This window comes from Coregonus clupeaformis, chromosome 21 (assembly GCF_020615455.1).
Source record: "Coregonus clupeaformis isolate EN_2021a chromosome 21, ASM2061545v1, whole genome shotgun sequence".
Lineage (NCBI taxonomy): Eukaryota > Metazoa > Chordata > Actinopteri > Salmoniformes > Salmonidae > Coregonus > Coregonus clupeaformis.
Genome location: NC_059212.1, coordinates 23,988,520 through 24,004,588, shown reverse-complemented (window position 1 = coordinate 24,004,588; position 16,069 = coordinate 23,988,520). Strand labels below are relative to the sequence as shown.

The 16,069-nt window shown below is 41.1% G+C and overlaps 1 protein-coding gene across 1 annotated transcript in view; it reads left to right on the top strand.

Annotated features, from left to right (window-relative positions):
- Nucleotides 1-516: 516 nt before the first annotated feature.
- Nucleotides 517-16,069, top strand: part of LOC121535120 (protein FAM110B) — a 48,081-nt gene continuing 32,528 nt past the window's right edge. The window contains exon 1 of the mRNA XM_041841854.2: nucleotides 517-656. The gene's annotated coding sequence lies outside the window, so the exon portion shown is untranslated. The remainder of the gene's footprint in view (nucleotides 657-16,069) is intronic.

Here is a 16,069-nt window from a genome sequence, read left to right as displayed (position 1 = left end):
GGCTAGCTAGCGTTAACAACGGTTGGTGAGACTGAGAGCTAGCTAACCAGCTGAGCTAGCAAACAATAACAAAAGTATAATTTCATATTAGAAAAATATTCCATCAACAGGTTGCATTTCAGGAGTCACAGTAGCAAGTGGTCCTGGTGCACTGTTCAATTATTTAGCTATTTAAACATTATGAGGCGGGGCATAGCGAAGGCTCAGTGTTAGAGGGTCCAAGGCCGTTCTATTATTTATATTTATATGGATCTGACGGTGCCTTGCGTTCATAAAAAGGAGGTGTCTCTTTTAAGAGAAAATGGAACACGTCATATACAATGGTAGGGGTGCACATATCGACTGAGAATAAAACATATTCTCAAATATCCAACACAATCATATATCGTTAACGATCCATCAATATTATCACGAATTAATGTAGGAAGAAGAGTTTTAATAATTCTTTGATGATTTATATGCAAAACAACTCGGAATATTTTCCTAGACCCCCCCGCACTTTCCATGGCGCAGGGATACAGACTGTACAGTCGCTTGCAGATTTTATTGAATGAGCTTGTTTGGCGTTTCCCTTAAAGCTTTGAGGTCATCCGCACACTTTCCGTCTAACGGAAAGATACCGCAGCATCCTTTGTTTTCCTCCGCTGTGTATCAAGGTAAGGGTTTTACCTATGGTTTACCTGCTATGCTTGTCTAGCCGATTAAATCTTATGGCCAGTCGTTATTTTCCCTTAATTCTCCAACCAAAGTAGGCTATACTTCAACATGGCTATTTGAATGATGTCGGCTAGTCATTTACATTTTTACGATAAAAATATGAAAATGTCAGTCTGAATGAAGTCATTTTTAGAATAAATTCGTGAAAATGTGCGACGTCGTGTTTCAACTGCCATGCAATCACGAGCCTACTCTACTCCTCGGTTGTTTTTTGGCTCACATTGCAACATACAGGTGGCTGTCATTTAGCTAAACTGGTGATACAACGTTGCATCTTTGCATTGTGCATCAGCCTGAAGCAGCAGGTCACAATGAAACCACAAATAAACCTCAGTGTCGCTCTTTGCGGTTTTAACATTTTGTCACGATGATGGTTTGGGTGGCTCGAGCGCTGGGGAGATTGCAGAGTCAGTATCGTTATTGTATGGGGTTATGAGATGTGACATAATTCGAGTAATTGCCCACTAACAAGCAGGAACACTTGGACTTGCCAGTCCACTGGGAACATGGCAATGCTATGGCTTCTCTGAGATATTATTGTGGTGTTTGCCTGTGTTTTTAGGCTGAGACACTGTGTTATAATAACACGTGGGAATTAAGTACAAGTGTAAGTTTGCATTGATTATTCTTCAAGGTAATATATTAGCATTAGGCCTGTAGCATTGGATGCCTATAGTAACTAGTAAATATAGGCTACCATGTTCACTTGTTCTGTTTGACATGTCATATCCGTTAGTGCACCTGTCTGTATACCCACTCCTCACACTTCACAGTGAATAGCTGCTGGGCCCTTAAATCATTTGATCTACAGAGCCTGGTACACAGCTTTTAGTGTCAAAGCTACATATTGGGATTAGAGTGTGAGTGTCTGTGTCAGTGTGTTCGTTGGGAAGCTTGGGTGGTACAATTATTTGGGTAAGGGTCAGTGTGAATAGATTGTCATGAAAAAATGAGGGAAAGGCATTAGGCATGGATGTAACCCTGTGCAGCTCAGTTGGTAGAGCATGGCGCTTGCAACGCCAGGGTTGTGGGTTCGTTTTCCACGGGGGGCCAGAATGAAAAAAATAAGAATGTATGAAAAAATGTATGGATAAGAGCGTCTGCTAAATGACTAAAAATCTAAAAAAATGACTAGCAGAAACACTTTATTTGGATGTTCCATCATACTGCCTGCATTAGTCATAAACATGCTGTGCTTGACATAATAAGCAGCCTAATGACAGTATGTGAAGCGTGATACACTTATAACAGGTTTATAACAGAGACCAGCGAAGTGAAGCAAGTGCTCAGAAGAATATGCATTTGGCCCAGGCCTTATCATTTTAACCTCTTAAGGATCCGTCCCTTTTTTTCAATTTTCGCCTAAAATGTCATACCCAAATCTAACTGCCTGTAGCAAGGATATACATATTCTTGATACATTTTACATTTACATTTTAGTGATTTAGCAGACGCTCTTATCCAGAGCGACTTACAGTTAGTGAGTGCATACATAATGATTTTTTGGTTGTTGTTGCTAATCACATTAGCGCACGTTAGCTCAACCTTCCCGTATACGGGACACTGATCCCATAGAGGTTAAAGCTGGACACTGTTGTGATGCATATTGCATAACATCAATAGCCAAACATTTAGGCTAAAACCCTGACTGTGTGTGTAGTTTACCGACTCGAAACAACACATTATGACAACGTCAACACATTCTATCCCTGCTGTGTAATTCACCAATTTGAATTCCCCTGTTGATCACTTTAAGATGAAACACTTCCAAGTCTCTCACCAATAAACTCTTCCCCTTTTTGGCTTGACCAAACACACACCCAGGCTGGCACAGCCAAGACAACAGCAGCTGTTGATACTAGTGTTTCTCACAAAAATGTGTTAGCTGTGAGGAATGCTGAACAGTGAAGAATACGGTTTGTTACGGTCATGACTGGCACAGACACCAAGCCTTTGTTTGAGACCGAGAGAGAAAAGACTGCAGTGTTGTGTTCTTGGTCCAAAAACAGATGTCTAACACATGGGCCTCGAGATCAATGCCAGGTCAATGATGTTCGGGATCACCCTGGTTAAATTATATTTATCCCACTATTCCCACAACAATGGATATGACGTTGAGAGTAGTAGGCTACTCTGTGCTGTGCTATAATACACTACATGTTTGTTGCCCCCAGCAAAATGATATAATTTAGGCTAGCCTACACTCTTTGCAATGGCCAGCAGCAAGGGACAATATCAAGAAGAAAACACAGAGATGTGCATGCTAACACAAAATTGCAGTTCATTAAGGAGTCAATAACCTCACTCCTATAAGTGTCATGACTGCTACTCGTATTGACTGTCCATAGTGTGCTTGCTGCCTCTCTATCCCATAAAAATGATTCAAAATGACCACCATAACATCTGTCAGTTTACATGAAGAAAACAAAGCATAAAGATGATAAACTAGCCTACAAATTTGCTTGCGCAGGAAAAAAAATCAATAGCTCACTTGAAAATATATGTTCCGAAGCCTAACACATTGAGGACATATTCAGATATGTAGCCTAAATACTGAACCCCATATTAGCCTGCCTATAGGGAAAGACCAGTAGGCTAAGTCCCTGTCATGTGAGGTACTAGCTCAGGGATCAGGGGATGGTGGAGCCCTGGCTTTCTGAGGAATGCCATGATGACAAAAGCAGAGCGGCTCAGTGGAAATGGATGCTGTGAAGCGGGAACAGTTGAGTACACAGGCAGTCAGTCAGACAGACAGAACAGGAACAGAACAGTAGTCAGCATGCAGCGCTGCCTGAGAGAGACCTAAGGGACAGGGAGGGTAAGAGGACGTGGGGGTGGGGATGCCCTGAGACTGAGGTAGAGATACTTTTTGCTGTTTTACTTATTTTTGCTTTTGTTATGAATACTGACTAGGGCTGTGTGCCAGTTATGATTTTCATATGCACATTTTCGTGGAACAGTTTCATTTATTTTATAATAAAGTCTTCGTATCTCAAAATCGTTGTCATGTGATTAATACAAATTATATCTAAATGAAAATTATACAAATCTAAAAGTAACTTCTATTACCATTGCCAACTATGTAAAAATAGCCTACATAAAGCCAACAAATAAAAACAATATCCTGATAAAAATAAATCACATTGGCTACGCATGGCCTGTCTGCAAGGAACTTGAAACATTGTATAAACTATCAACTTGGTCCAGCCCGATGCTAACAAACTTGCAACATTGTATAAAATATTCTGGACCCTCGAGTTTCCCCTGCCAGTGAGCTCCGGACAGACACAGCTGTAGGCTATTTGCGCAAGGGATAAGAAATAATCAGGTAGGCCTATTTTATGACGTTTCCACTGGATCAGAGCATGACAGGGGTTATCGAAAGGGAGAGAGCTGGAAAGATTTTTCAAATAGGCTACATTGAGGAACTATTGTCATTCTCAATGGATGTAAAACAGACTTTGTTTACTTGCTGTTTGAGGTGAAGAAAAAATTACTTTGAGAGGCTCCACAGCTCATTAGTGGTTGTGAGTTAAGACAATCAGAAATACTATCAGATCCCCAAATGGGCACATTTATAAGCCTACATGTGCACGCAGGCCAGGTAGCCTACTTCTATGCGTAATCAGGTGCGTGTCCTTAGTCAACATTGACAGGAGCACTCCAAACAAAACACAATGAATAAATTGACAACTCGTAAATGGAATGAAATAAACCAAAACTTGTTTCTCACAAGTGTAGCCTAGGTTGTGCGCTCTGCAAACATCATGTCCACTCCGACAATGAGAACTGTAAAAGACTGTAATAGTAATATATTGAATGCATTAACAGAAATTACGGTGTGCCATCCCTGCGGCTTCCACAATGGATTAGTCCACTGAGACATGCATCAATCAAGACATACCATTTATATATTTTTTCAACTGCTCAACTAAAAAATTCTCGGTCGACCAACAACCTATCGACCAAACAATCGACCAGTCGACTAAATGGGGTCAGCCCTAATACTGGTAAAACTGATGATGGAGTTCAGAGCCTACAAACTATCTCGGATGCAGTAAACTACGACAGGAGTACAAAAGTTCAAGCGTGTGCTTTGCACATACACACACAAAAGCTAACTTCCTGCAATTCTATACATTTTGCCCTGAGGTTTAGAGAAAATGTAGCTGTTTTAAAGCTAATTAAAGCTAAAATATAAATGTATTTCCATGACAGAATTTAAAAGTAATTTTGGGCTTTGAAATACATGAAACTTAAAAGTTACATTTCATGACATTTTTTGGACATCAGAGCAACCTTGATGGAATCTTATTTTAGTCAGAAAAGGATGTCATATGATAGGGAAGATATACAAAACCTTGCAGAGAGCATATCCAACTGACAATCTCTTAGAAACATTTTAAACTATTGGAACCAAGACTTAAAACGAACTGATGTTGGCACAAGATGGAGGGAAAGTTAGAGCAGAACTAATGAAATTACAGTTAACAAAAATGTACGCTTAATCCAGTATAAACTAATGTATAGAAGGTATTATACAAGAGACAAAATTCACAAATTCTACAGCACAACGACAGAGTCATGTCTTAAGTGTAAAACTAATAATGACTCAATAATCCGTACTTTTTGGGAATGCTATGACGTCCAAAAGTTATGGGCGGAGCTAGAAAGTTTGCTGTCAAAAGTATTACAATGTCAACTTTTAATCTGTCTGTCTGCATATTTCAAGACATGGCATTATGGGGGTGTAGTGAGATACCCAATGGGCTGGACGATTCTCTTCTCATCACTCATCTTGAAAAAACGTGTACAAAAACTTGGAAATCAATTAATCCGCCATCATTAACACAATGGAAAAATCTAGTGATTTATTATTGAAATATTGAAATGGTATGGGCGACCGAGAAACTAATTGGTACAATTTAAGGCCATGTGGCAAACACTAATGCAGGCACTAGGGATGGGGGTGTGAGCATGCGGGTCTGGGCAGATGAGATGTAGTCATTGTTTGTGTGCATCTGTAAGTTGTTATTCATATAAGTTTGTATCTGGAGTAAAAAAACAAAAACATTGAAAAATAAAATATAAAAAAATAACTAATAAAGCTAAAATATAGGTGTACTGACTGTGATAAAGGCACTGGATTATCAGCTGTCTTGTTTGCTAAATGAACAAATGAAGTAGGCAGTGACATGGTGCATATAGCCTTAGAAGCACAGTGACATATGCCTCAATGCGGTCATATTCATGGTTTATTGGGGGTGTGGCTTTCAGTTAGTTATTTTGAGCCACCCATCCCATGAGCGTGAATGTCATTCCAGTTCATCTGAATGTCATTCCAGTGCACTGCTTGCAATGGATTCTATCTGATTGTGTTTGCATGTTTAGGTAAAGAGGCAAATAATGTCCCGTTTGGAACATTGACAAGTAGAGTGCGTGCGAAAGATTGATTGCTCACACAGTGTGAAAATGTATCTTAATAGTGATGAGTGGGTCGTCATCCTCCAGGCCTGACCTTGTGCCTGCAGCGATTGGATCTAGGGCTGCAAGATATATCGAATTAATTAGATTAATTCAAATGTATGTTTTTGCGCGATATTCCAAATACCTGTATCTGTATCATATCATATACATTTTTTTATGAGCGTTTATGTCCGCTTGTTCTCATGTTGTCTTTTTGGTTTCGTATTCTTTGCTCCTTCGGTGCTATTCACCTTCCCATTTACACCAGAGATCTGTATATAATGACGAGATGCTCATGTCTCCGCCCTAACAATGGGAGTTGTTGTCCCAAAGGCGGGAAAGCAGGCGACAAGTTTGTAAGTCCAAAATAAGCCCATAGAAATGCATTGGGTTTATTTTGGACAGATTTTGGTGAGCGTGAAACCTTGCCTCACCTCTTCCTCTCTGTTTACACACACACACACCAAGCCCCTCCCCCTGCCACTCACACAACAAAGATGAGAGATCACTTCTTCCTCTCTGACAAGCGGTTTCAACTTGCTATTTGCATTTGAGGTTTGGTCCAACAGAATCGGTCATATGGACACCGAAACACATTGAGAAATTATTTTACTGTATTAGAGGAGAAGTTAACCTTTCTACCAATACCCTTTTTATGTCTCAACTGCTCAAAATGCGTGCAGAGCAGACACTACTAAAACAGTATCAATAACATTGATTCTGGAAAATTAATGGTCAGTTTATCGCCCACGGCATTGGGGTACCACGTACTGTTAGTAGCATTTTAGCCAAAGACTGTTATACTAGCTGTCTAGTCTGTGTTGTATAAATGTGCTATAAGCATAAAACACAATTATATAAGGAATTGGCAACTCGTTCTCATTCTGAGAAATAAGGTAGGCCACTTGATTTCAACATCTGAACAAAGTGGACAGGCTAGCATGCTGTTCAAACAGTTGGAGACGGACAGAAGGGTGTCAACTGTTCTGCCATGTTAGCTAGCAAATAGACCCTAGTTGGCTAAACTTGAAATATAAGGATTCCTATAAATATTGACTGGCTACTCCCTAGCACGTGGGCTTGTGCTTGAGAGATTGTTTGATACCTGTGTTCATTTTCTATAATGCCTGCTACAAGAAATGAATGTGCATTATGCATGGTTCTGGTTAAATTTGTAACAAAAAGGGCATTTTCATAGACTGACTTATGGTTGTGGAAGGATTATATTTAGCCTAGGTATAATTTAACAAGCCCTGAATTCATTAGATTATTGCGGACTGTTTGAAATGCAGTGTATTTGACCATTAATTGTACAATCAAACTTATTTAGAGAAAACATAAAAAATGTGAGATATATAACGTGAATCACCCAAAAGTTTGAAGAAATCAAGATATAATTTTTAGGCCATATCGCCCAGCCCTAATTGGATCATGGCTTTAGATGGATTATCCAATAGGTTAGCCAGGGCGGTTTCTTGCTCAAATGTGGATAAATCTCCCTGCTTTGTCTGCATTCCAGCGATATGCGAAGCGGAGGTGAGTCTGATTCACACGATGGAGTGTGATTTTGATTACATTCAGTTTGCGTGAAGCGATCTTTAGAAGTGAAGCTCTCAGCTGCTTCAAGTGCCTGACCTGGAACAATCTACAAATCACATGAGAATCTTTACATCATACTACTCTGAGAATCAGCAGACTACTAAAGCAGAGAGTATGAGTATGTAAAACACCAGCATTCCAACGAGGGGCTGTGTGGACCTGTGTTTATCTACCTTTTCTGTGCCAGGGACTGGCCAAACTGTGGTTCTCCACCTTGTAGCTGAGATTAAAACTAGTACTTGAGAGCTGATGAAATAGTGTCAGCTCACTATCTGACAGAGCAGTAAGCGACATCATAAGGACCGTCGCTGGTCAACGGACCAGAGGATTGAGAACCTTTTGTTAGCCTACTTTCCCACCTTTTTTTTCTCCAAAGTTCATGTTCTTCCTCAGAAGAGAGGGGCAGGTCTTTTGGGATGCTGATGTTTTATGTTCAACATTCTGTTTTATTGCTTGGCGTCCTGCTGAATAGTAAGACCTGCTCCAGCTGTGAGAGGTTGAGTTTCTGCTGTTTTTTGAAAGGCATGACCAGAGACAGCCAGGCCTTGTATCTAGTGCTGGGAATTGCCAGGTACCTCACAAAATGACATTAGCACGATACTTAGGTGCCGATACGATATGTATTGCGATTCTCACGATTCTATATGTATTGCGATTTGATGTTCCAAACATATTGCTCACTTATATGTCTGCTGCAGAGAGACGAGAGAGCATGAGAAAATGAGTTTTGATCAGTCATGAAAATAAAATTGCTGAAAACATGTTGGCTCACTATTTAAAAAGAAGATGGAGGACAAGCTATAGGAATAAAAATACCGGAGTTTTGTCTCAGGTACAGCCGACTAACGCTACCTAGCAAAGACAATAAAAAAAGATTGACATGGAGTCAAAGTATCGATGTAATGCCGTCCAAAATAATATTGCGATATGTAACTGTATTGATTTATCTACTTGTATCCCCCATGGCAGGCCCCCCTCATCCTTCTTGTCGGATGTAAAATTGTGTGCATCTTAGTCGTCTAAAAGGGGCTTCCTTTCCCCCTCACTCTCCTCTTCATCTGCACTAATCTGAAAAGATAGGGTAGGTGAATCGTGAAAGGAAGACGCTGGATGCCTACTGGAAATTATCTTTCACCAGTCCTGAGCTTTCAGATCAGGACCAAAGACCATATTAGCCATCTGAAGTTTAGACTTGCCTGTGGTGGTTTTAGTTATTATTAAAAATGGAACAAATTATTGTAGCCCAATCACTTGCCACTCAATAAGGTTTAGGCCTAACAGATTATGCCTTGGCTATATGAAATAGCAGAGGTAAATCTATGATGTACATGGTGGTCCATTCCATCTACTACTGATCTCAGGGGACACAAATCAGCTTATGGTGACTGGTACGGAGGTTAGTCTGGGGTCCTTGAAATACATATCACACATCAAACACCTAGTAGATTTCTATGTTCGGCAGGACCTATACCACATTTCCTCTTTTCTATGATGTAGGCAGGTCCTTCCTCTGCCCCAGGGCTGGAGGTTGGCAGTCACATGTTGAGAGACTAAGTCAGTTGTGATTAATCAGACATGATGTGGTGGTCAGACCTAATTATTTGGGCCTTACCTGTTGAGTGTGCAGCTGGCTATGTTTTTCTCATGAACATTTGGAGTCAAAGTATGGTTGCCAGTGGCATTAAATAGTAAAGGTTCCTGGAGATGTGCACATAAATTACAGTCATGGCAGCATCTCTTAGAGCAGTTATGTTCAGTCAGTGTAAGTACAGCGGGTCAATCCTGCTAACCAAAAAAACTCAGTTTCTGTACTCAAACAATAGTGCACTCTTGTACATGAGTAGGCCTACATGGTACAGTGGCTGAGGTATGTTAGTGTGCAGTCTGAGGAGCAGTAGAGAGAGACTGGGTCAGACAGCGTTCACTAGGACAGCTCCACTGATATGAGCCATGAGGGAGCAGAAAAAAGGGGAGAGACGGAGAAAGAGGGCAGGGTAAAGAGGGAGGGAGGGAGGGAGGGAGGGAGGGGGGGAGGGAGGGGGAGGGAGGGAGGGGGAGGGAGGGAGTAATAAAGCATGTCAGGTTTCAGCTGGACCCCCACTTCTCACAAATTGATTTAAAGTGGAGCGGTGGAGTTTTACTGAGACTGGTATAAAGCTGGCACTCAGAAGGGAGAGGGGGAGTAGGAGAGAAAGTACAGTACAACCTCTTTGGGGAGGAGGCATTTACTGTAGACGGTGGGGGCCTTGAAGGTTGACCAAAATCATCTCTAACTGTACTAATTACAATGGGCCTGGTGTGATGGTGGCTATCTGGCTGATGTTTAATGCATTAAAACTAGCTGTGATAAAACCTTGCAGCTGCTATTGTTTGCGAATTTTCTCTGCTGGTTGGAAGTTAGTATGGTGGCTGTTAACTCAGACCTGAGTAAATGTACTGTTTAAATTGTATGATCGTGGCATTTAATGGCTATGTTGTATAGTGCCACTGTTATAGTTGTTAGAGTGTGGCTGTCATCTCAGCTAGCCTGTTTTATGTCTGGGCTGTTTGAGTTGGCTGGGCTAATTCTGAGATTGCTGTGGTGATAACATGAATTTTGGATCATTTGAATTCTCTGGAAGGTTAGGCTATGTGAAAATGTGTCTGTGTAGTGTCAAGTTAGGCTTGTAATAATGCGGCTAATGGTTGTGATAGTGTAGCTTATGTCTGTATAATTTTACATATTGTGTATGTCGTATCATATCAGAGATTGTAAATCATGTGGTTCGAGCCCAGAATGCTGTGGTATATCAGACCGTATACCAAACAAAGTACTTTTCACTGCTCCGCGTTGTGTCGTGCCTAAGAACGGCCCTTAGCTGTGGTATATTGGCCATATACCACACCTCCTCTGGCCTTATTGCTTAATTAATTATAGTGTGGCCGTTTCAGTTATGATAATGTTTCGGTTATGTTAGTGTGTAGCCTACTAAGTCACGTTTATGATAGTCTGGCCATTTAGGCTAGTTTGTGATAGTGTGGCGGTAGTTTCATCTCTCGGTTGTGATAGTGTGGCCCTAGTCTCATGTTTCCCGGCTCATGTGAATCCTCTGGAGGCGATTTAAACCCATCTGTCTGATTCCTGACACATCAATGGAGAGGAGACGCAGCTGCATCGTGGACCCAGCAGGCCTTTTCCACACTCAGTGAACATGCCTGTTTGTTCTGTCTTTTGCCTCCAGTCAATGGTTGCATACCTGCTGCTAGTTTTTTTTTTTAAGTCGAGTGCGTCTGCCTCCAGAGAAACAAGAGAACTAGCTGATCTGATCATGTGGCCGAACACTCACCAGTGTGAGGCCTCCCAGATGGCAATTTGACTACAAAAACCCAGATACCTCTAATAACCATCCAACACATTATAACATGCCAATCAAACACACCTGAGTCCTGGCAAAAAGGCCTAATGAACATGTGCATATTGTACTAACACATTGGTGTAGAGTAGTGCTGAGCGATTAGTGCTTTTTGAAGTCAGTTCGGTTTCAGTTAGATTATAAAAAAATTATCAAAGTAGAATTAAAATAAAAAAATAATGCACTATGCGTTATGTGGGTTAAATGCTGTAACAACACAGAATAAAACAATTAATTAAAGTCCCATGATGGTAGTGACTGCCCATTACTGCTTATCACTTATTAACCATAATTTATTCACATGACTTTACTTTAATAAAATATTTCAGTTGTTGTGTATATTAGATGACTTTATTATTTCCTTCCAAGTCACATCTCATCTCATCTCTATAGAGCTGCTGCCTATGTGGTCTGATTTTTAGTAGTCCTTCAAAGTAAATAAGGTATACTTTTATGACTGCTGAATACCAACTATCTATCACTTAGATCATGTGTTTTCAGGTAGAGATGCCTCTCGATGTCTCTTCTCTCCCTCTCCTTGTCTGCCCCACACTAACCTAACATAGCAGGCGTAAAAGAAACACACAGACCTGACAAGTAGGCATGCAATGGATTATGGTCAGTGTAGTTAATTACCACATTTTTCTGAGCTAAACTATGCAGAATATTGGCCTGTGGGGAAACTACAACTCCCTACTACATCGCACAGTTCGGGCTTGATCTGAATTATCTCTAGAGAAACTGTGCAATGTGCGCATTGAGCTCACAGAAAGAAACCGAACTAATGGAATTCAAATAATTGAACCACATTTGTCAATTAGTTGTTTGAAATGTTGGATAATCGCTCAGCACTAGTGTAGAGCCCTGTACAAGGACTCCTTGGAAGACTCAGTCTGTTTATTTACGCTTGGTTGCGTGGAGAGCTACTTTCAGGGACATTCAGGAACCTTCTTTTTTCTGTGATGTAGGCCAAGGCCTTTTCATTTTAGTGAATGCACTTCTAAGTTGCTTGAGTTCTGCTGTACTGTTATGTGAGGAGGGTGCACACACTGACTGATTCTCAAAGTCCCGAAGCCTTGACAGTGTATAGTCTTAGGATTAGATCCAGAGTGACATTTCGGTCCTGCTGACGTTGTGCTTATGCCTCACCTTTGCCCTGCTTCTGCTTGGCGTTAACCCTTCCTGGGTCTCAGGCTGTCTCTCTAGAGGTCTCTCAGGCAGACCTGTTCATATGCATAAGGTCAAATGCCAATCTCGACTGTTTTCACCCTGTAAGAAACAACAAACCCTGATAGGCCTACATAGGGCTGGATGATTTGTGTGACATTCATGGCTGTGTATTATCCTAGATCAGTGGTTCCCAAACTGTGTGGGGGGGCGAGGGGTTCTAATAGTAGGTTGCACAAGATGGAATTTTGAAATTGGGTAGTGCAACAGCAGTTTTCCTCGTCATGTCAGTCATTGCAGACCTTGGAGAGCTATTTATAACTTGTCAGAATGTCCAGATCAACTAGTCCATGTCAGCTAACGTTTTTTAGCCCATTGATTTTGTTGTAATGTTTGAGTCAGATATCACATGAACACACATAAGACATGACAAAATGTGTAGAATTGCAGGAAATTTGCTTTAAAATGTCAATAAAGTTATCTCTGTCAACAAAAGGGTGTGAACAGTTTGTGTCATCAACAGTGCTTGTGCCCATAGAAATAGACGTGGCACTTTTTTGAGTGAAAAAGTTTGGGAACCTCTGTCCTAGATGTTTTGTGTGACATTCATATAACCAAAGTATTTTATTTTTATGGTGATTCCATTGAGATTAAACATTTTGTTTACAAAGGATAGGCCTAACTGTCCTCAGGAAGTAGCAATATTACCCTGTAACTGCTTTATTTGTCTCTGCACCCTGTAAGGTGTATTTGTTTGTTTGTTGTCCTCCTCCATCGTTGTCTGGGTATTGTGTAAAGGCTTATTTACAGATGGCTGGGATTGTTACCGGAGTCGTGAGATTATTCCAACATCAGGTCGAATGAAGGGGGATTATAGGGCAGCACTGCTGTGAGTGTGAACAACCCACCAGAAGGTACTGATGAGACGGCCCTATTGTACCCAGCCTGAGCAGATGGTCTCAACCAAAGGTCGCCACAGGAACAGTTGAAGGGTGCCAGGTCACGAGCAGTTCCCTATTTCCCAAACACAAACAAGCAGCACAGATGGATAGAGAAGAGCTGTGTCTACAGTAGCACTGCGGATGATTGTGACATTGACAGTATTCGGATAAAGTCACTAACTGCACTACCTGTAAGGGCGAATTGATTTAGGTTTCGAATTAAGTCAGCCTGCCCAAGTGTTGGAACATTATTTATATTTTTAGCTGAAACCAGACTCTACATTGCTGCAGATGAATTAAATACAGAAAGATGGTGCCTGATTTACAAATGTTTTGTCCATTGACAAAAAGTACTATTGCAATTTGTGGCAAAGAACATAAATCTGTTGTTATTGTTTTCCTTCAGCACCTGAGGCATCCTGTAACCTCAGTTGTAGCAGCAGAATCTCAGATGCAAATCAGAGAACAAAGGGCCTGTCATGGCAGGTGAGGTGCAGGTGGATTCATACAGGTGAACAAACCTGGTGCTCTTCAATGAACTCCTATCTTCAGTAGGACTGGTCTTCTCATTCCAGGTGTTGTGTTGATAACTGAAGACCTGTCCTTACTATGACGTTCATGTTTTACGTCTTGTAGTAGACTTGTAGCTGATAGAGCACTTGACCTTGAACCAGTTAGAATTTGTCCTTCCCTGCCCCTCCCCGACCCAGCCTGCTACTCCATAAACATGTTTTGTTAACAAGTGCTTTGCTGTTGTCCCTCAATGTAAAATAAAGATGCCCAAGGACAGTATCAGTATCCCTGCCTCCTAAGGTTGCCTCCCTCAATTTCCAGTCACAACTGCACCTGCCCATATCCAGTAACACAGGGACAAAGTTATCCTTGCTAGTGTTATGATGATGAGTTGTGATCTCTGCAATACTTACAAGGGAAATATAACAGTAAGAGGACAAAGAACCCAGACAAAACCCCACCTTCCGCCTACAAGTGTGCATCCTCTGTAGTCAACATATTTGACAGAACTGCTCTTAATGGAGACAGATCTTCCAGGGACAGGATTGGGGTCACTTCCATTTGAACTCAAAAAGAAAGAAGAAAGAAATGAGCTGTTTCTGTTCAGCCTCTGAACTGACTTGTCCCCAACCCTGCCGTAGGATTACTTTGAGGTCACGTCATGGCATGGTAAACTACAGTATCCCTGCTTCACCCATAATGTTTATCTGTGGTATAGCATCGTAAGCTCTTAGTCTTAAGACCTTTTGGGTCCATGACCCTGTTGGCTCTCTAAGACTTTTAGACTGAGACCATGGCTGTTTCAGAAGGCTCAGCTTTCTTTTTGAGTTTGTGTGCATTTATGTCCTAGTTATTAGCCCTCTTTGAGTTGAGCCAGGGTTGTTTTGTTAGCCTATTATTTGTGGATGGGACATTTTGTCTGATCTTCCTCAGTGAACTCTGTAACCCGGTGTATTGGGACAATAGGCAGTGATTTCTGTGCTGTACAGTCGATCTTGGTGAATTAACCCCAGGGCCAGTCAGATCAGTCTCAGCCTGACGAGGGGATTAAAGGGTGACCCAAATCCTCTGCACGGGGGTGGGGACAGAGTACTACTGTACCAGGTACTATAACTATTTTTGTTTTGTTTCCGCATCATCTGACCTTTCTTTGTTTCTGACAGTCAGTCACTCTTATATATTTTCTTAACTCTATTTCTTGAACTGCATTGTTGGTTAAGGGCTTGTAAGTAAGTATTTCAGCCCATGTGACAAATGATATTTGATTTGATTTACATACACTACCGTTCAAAGGTTTGGGGTCACTTAGAAATGTCCTTGTTTTCGAAAGAAAAGCAATTTTTCTGTCCATTTAAAATAACATCAAATTGATCAGAAATACAGTGTAGACATTGTTAATGTTGTAAATGGCTATTGTAGCTGGAAATGGCTGATTTTTTATGGAATATCTACATAGGCATACAGAGGCCCATTATCAGCAACCATCAGTCCTGTGTTCCAATGGCACGTTGTGTTTGCTAATCTAAGTTTATCATTTTAAAAGGCTAATTGATAATTAGAAAACCCTTTTGCAATTATGTTACCACAGCTGAAAACTGTTGTGCTGATTAAAGAAGCAATAAAACTGGCCTTCTTGAGACTAGTTGAGTATATGGAGCATCAGCAATTGTGGGTTCAATTACAGGCTGAAAATGGCCAGAAACAAAGCTCTTTCTTCTGAAACTCATCAGTCTATTCTGGTTCTGAGAAATGAAGGCTATTCCATGCGAGAAATTGCCAAGAAACTGAAGATCTCGTACAATGCTGTGTACTACTCCCTTCACAGAACAGCGCAAACTAGCTCTAACCAGAATAGAAAGAGGAGTGGGAGGCCCCGGTGCACAACTGAGCAAGAGGACAAATACATTAGAGTGTCTAGTTTAAGAAACAGACGCCTCACAGGTCCTCAACTGGCAGCTTCATTAAATAGTAACCGCAAAACACCAGTCTCAACGTCAACAGTGAAGAGGCGACTCTGGGATGCTGACCTTCTAGGCAGAGCTGCAAAGAAAAAGCCATATCTCAGACTGGCCAATAAAAAGAAAAGATTAAAGATGGGCAAAAGAACACAGACACTGGACAGAGGAAGATTGGAAAAAAGTGTTATGGACAGAAGAATCGAAGTTTGAGGTGTTCGGATCACAAAGAAGAACATTTGTGAGACACAGACCAAATGAAAAGATGCTGGAGGAGTGCTTGATGCCATCTGTCAAGCATGGTGGAGGCAATGTGATG